The following is a 5,338-nucleotide window of genomic DNA, read 5'->3' as shown; positions in this document are numbered from 1 at the left end:
AATTAAACTTTATTGTGCTTTGTAGGGCTCTGCAGCCACAAATGCAGCTTGTGAGGGTGCAGGATGACGGTGGTTAGGCATCATCGAAGTTTAAACGACAAGCGAGCGGGCGAGGAAGTATTGGCGGTGCGAACCCGCGGTGACATAAGTCTTAAAGAACGGTTGGCATATTAAATACGATTAATTTCTTAATTGTTTTGGTATAGGTATATATTTTTTTGTTTAATCTTGTATGCATATGACCATAAAATTGAACCAATAATTGTTAATTTGTTCTAATCTTGTAGGTTAGCAAAGTGTTTGCGTGTACCATTGAGGAGTATGAATAAGAGCATGTTTGGGATTGAGTTTGAAAAGTGTTTATTGGCTTATTGGCTTTTTCAAAAGCTATTCTGAAAAGCCAGGATTTTGGGCTTTTGGAAAACTGTTTTTTAACCTTTTTAAAAAACTAAAATAAGAAAGATTTTTAAGATTGCCAAACACCATTTAATATATTGGTCTTTTAAAAACACCGATAAGCTAATAAGCATTTTTCAAACTCAATCCCAAACATGCTCTAAACAATGATATGATGTAAGTTAATTGTTACGTTTTCCCACTATATTATGTCACGTTTTATTTTTTAACAGATCAACTTAGTCGAAAACAAACTAATTATTATCTTCATATATAATAGTTAGTGGTAAAAGCCTAAATGGCTGTGAGTACACTAAAAAAAACTTTTTTTTGTTATATAATCTGATTTAGGTAAATATAGGCTGTTCATTGATTCTCTGGCCCCTTTCACTTTTAAGTCAACTTTTAGATCAGGTCGGTGTCGGATAACCACAACTCTCACTCAGTTCAGCTCATTTATATGTAAACGGGTCGAAATGTCACCTAAGTGTTCATCTATGTTAAACTAGGTTATTGACTCGTGTATACACGGACAGAAATATAAAAAACCGTCCAAGTAAACATATATATAATTTCTAACAACAACATTTTTTTAATATGTATTTTGAGACAGTAATATAATTTTAATTGTAAGTCATATTCAAACGAAAACGTAATATTGAAAGACATGGACTTACAAAAAATGACATTACATAGTAGAACGTTTATAAACAAAATTTTAAACTTTAAAACATAAACTTCAAAAGCTACAATTTTTTTTTACTTATAAACAATATTATTTGCTTTGTTTGCAACTTTCTCTTGCTTATCTAAAATAAGTATTTATTTTTTGTTCGTCACTACTCTTCACTCTTGATAAATCTACATAAAGTTGACCATCGTGTAAAACGGGTATTTTAAGTATGCCAACTCTTGGTAGAGACTGGCCTAGACTTTTGCTGATGATCATTGCAAATTGCAAAACCAAACTACAACAGGAAACTGTCTTCTCTTAAACTTAAAAAGAAGCTTTTTTTATCTGAGGGTGTAATTTGTTTTATATATGTTTATATATTTGAACAATTTGTAAATTTTTGTATTTGTGTCAAATTATTTAATATATACCAGAGTAAAGTGCCAAAATCGTCCCTTAGGTTTGGTCATTTGTGCGATTTTCGTCCAAAAAGTTTCTTTTTTCGCAACTGAACCATTGGCATTTCCAAATTGTTGCCATTGTGGTCCAAATCAATAAATGCGTTAGCTTTTAACATTAACTCAAGGGGTATTTAGTCTTTTTATATAGTTATTTTAAAAGTGAAATAAAAAACATTAATAGTAATAATGATTATAATTATTATATTGTATAAATAAACACCCACCTGCAAACCATTTCTTCCAGGCCCTCTCCGGCTCCATCCTCCGTCGCTTCCGCCGGAAGCTTCTCGGCTACTACACTCACTGGTGCTTGTTCCTTAGCCTCGTCTTTCAAACAAAATCGTCACGACACACCATTAGATCTAACCACCATGACCGGAGCCTTCATTTATCGGGTGAATCTGCAAATCTTTTAGCCGGCAGATCCATGATGGTCAACGAACAGGTAAATGTGTCAATTGGATCGTCATCATCATCATATTTTTCTAGAGTTTCAATCGGATTGAAGATTGTGTGGTGTATGATGTAATCGATGTTTGCTCATTCTTTTCTGAGGTTGGGGGTTTCAATTGATCGAAGATTTAAGGTTTTAGATGGTTAGGATTGAGCAAGCAAGACGATGATGGTGCGGTGGTGGTGTTTAACGACGGTGGCTGGAGGTAGCGGTGGTGGTGTTGGTGTTATGCGGTGGTTCCAAGCTGTCGATTTACGGGTGAGTGAGTATAGAGGATAACGTATGTGATTCACGGTGGTGGTGATGGTGGTTGTGTGTTACAAGTATAACCACAGGGACTTAATGTGTAAAGTACTGATTCTATAGTTTGGGTCATTTCTGTAATAGTTGTAAGTGTGAGGACTGTTGTATCATGTTAGTAGTTGGTTAGTGGGTTAGTTAGTTGTGTCTGTATAAGTAACAAACTGGCATAACAGAATAAACCAGCTAAGAGTTGATGATTTTCCCAATCTGTCTTCTTTTCTGATTATGTTAGCTATCATTGTGGTTGTGCCTCAAATAGTAACCACGGTGGCTCTTGGTGGCCGGAAAGGCGAGATGGGGAAGTGGCTGCAGGCGGTAACATTAGGGCAGAAGGGTTTTGGGATAAAAGAATATAAAAATTATAAAATAATATATAACTTGAAAAGACGAAGATACCCTTGACTTAATGTTAAACAACTAACGAAGTTAACGATTTAGACGTAATTGGCAAGAATTAAGAAACGTCAGTGGTCTAGCTACACAAAAAAAAACTTTTTGGACCAAAGTCGCATTTTTCACCAAACCTCAGGGACAATTTTGGCACTTTACTCTAAATGCTATGTTTGTCCTTAACTCGCATATAAAAATGAATTTAATAGTCATAAAATTAATAATTCATTTTAGTGAACATAACACCATCTGTAAAAAAAAAAAAGCTATATAAAAGGGCTTCTTATTTTGTTTCATTCACTTAAACATTTTCAAATTTTCATAAAATAGATCGTTTTACTTTGAATAATTAATTTGTTATGAAAATAATCCTATATAGTTATTTAATTTTGCGTGATACAAAAATATTCATAAGTTAGATCGTTTTACCTCGAATAATTAATTTGTTGTAAAAAGTAATCCTATATACTTTATTTAATTTAGTGTGTCACAATAATATGTGTTGAAAATTCATTTTAGGGAATTATAAATTTTTAAACTAATTTCTATTTAAACATCATAAATATTTATGTCAAATAACGTGGCTATTTTATATATTTAATAATAATGTTAGTGTAATTTAGAAGAGATGATGGTTATAGTGGCCCTAACTTTTTTACTAAAAGAAATAGCCATATTAGATTTTAACCAATTTAAGAAAATGTAAACAAAATATGATACACAATAAAATTATCATATATTATTAATAGAACTACGTTTTATATTACAACACTGCTTAAAAATTACATATTACATGGAAAAATTAATCAACACATTATAAGTAGTAACATGTACAAAATTGTCACCTCTACGACAAAGGATGACCAACTTGCAGTCATGTTGCCAAATAGTATCGTTGAAGATTTATGGATATCTATAAGAACACTAAGAACTTGATAGCATTGTAGACACGAAGCATGTTAAATTGAGGGAAAGATACATATTCAAATAAGATAATTTGAAAACGCATAATTGGTTGTCTAGGAGAAAATGCATTCAATTAAATAATTATTATGATTTTAATTTTGAATTATGTTATTAGTAACAAATTCTATGAAGACTTATTATTTTTGGCATATGGTAAAATCAACCAATAGGAATGAACAAAAAAAATGTCTTTAATAATATTTATTATATAGATTAAATGATTATTATGATTTAATTTTGAATTATTTTATTAGTAACAAATTATATGAGTGCTTATGATTTTTGAAATATAATAAATCAACCAATAAGAATAAGCCAAAATGAATTTCTTTAATAGTATATATAGATATTTATGATATTGCCCTTTGTATTTACACTTCATGTGTTCTGATTTTTGAAAGAACGTTTTGCTCTTTATATTAAGATAATATTGGTGTTTATATAACAGGGTCATATGAGAATCATTTCCGTTAGCATATAATGGAGCCTACTTCAAGCACCACTGTGCAGGAACTTGGCATCTCATGTAACATCCTAGAAAATTCAATATTTATTTTGGACTAAAAATGTCAACTTTGAAAGTTGAGGGATTAAAAATATTCACAAGACAAGTAATGGGAAAAATGAGATAAGTAAAATAAAGATATCTCATGTTAAGGAAATAAGAAAATTTCATCCCACATGGAAATATGTAAGAAAATGGAAGTAAACATGGGTATAAATAAGGAAGGTATAAATAAGGAAGATAACTTTCATCCCACATGGAAACAAGAAAAGAAATTGAAGCTCTTTATAAGGAAACAAGTTTCCATAGAAATGTTTTAATGTGGCTAACCACTCTCCATAATCCTAGCGGAGGGTGCGAGGCACCCGATGCGCACGCGCACGGACTCGGACTCGGACTCGGACGACGGGTGTAATGTGGCGTTTTGATGGTGCACTTTGCACTTCGCACGAGCCACATCCCGCTTTAGTATTTTTGGAAAATGGAAGTATGATCAAGAAGTGGCAAGTTATCAAAGACGATGGACTAAAAGTTAAAAATCTGACTTCAGGACCCATCGCGCTACGTGATGAGCCCAGGAACAACACCATCGCGCTACGCGATGGGGTTTTATGAGTCACCAGACACGTGTCGCAACGGGGGACACGTGGCAGACGCTAGAACTGAGTCAGCATGCCCTGCGTCAATCGTCTGACATCGCGCTACGCGATGCCCTAAGCAAAGGGACCATCGTGCTACGCGACTGTTCCCAAAATCAGCTATAAAAGGGGGAGGGATCCGGTATTCCATTCTCACACCAAACCACACACATTTAGTCTCGATTTACGTGCTGGTCTCGTGGAACGTGCCAAACCCCGAAGCTCTGACGGTTTAAGCTCTAGAACGCGAAATAGAGTAGGAGTGTTGCTCGATCAATCATAGGCAACAAACTCCAAATACCCGCATAAGGTAGGGGTTCTGCCTAAATATTATTTTATTATTATATTATATGGCGTGGACCATAGTCAGGGGTATAGCCCAAAACCTTCATCATGATTATGTTTATAATAGTTTATACATGCAAATGTTATAATTAAAATAATGTTTCTTCATGATTAAGAAACATAACTTTTACATACAAGAAGATATAGTAGTTTCTTCACAACTAAGAAACGTAAGATTTTACATACCAGTGTTATAGTCAATTCAAT

This window comes from Bidens hawaiensis, unplaced genomic scaffold, assembly GCF_021521415.1.
Source record: "Bidens hawaiensis isolate Kalapana, Puna unplaced genomic scaffold, B.hawaiensis_p1.1 tig00029930_1, whole genome shotgun sequence".
NCBI lineage: Eukaryota > Viridiplantae > Streptophyta > Magnoliopsida > Asterales > Asteraceae > Bidens > Bidens hawaiensis.
Note: the sequence above shows the minus strand (reverse complement) of the source record.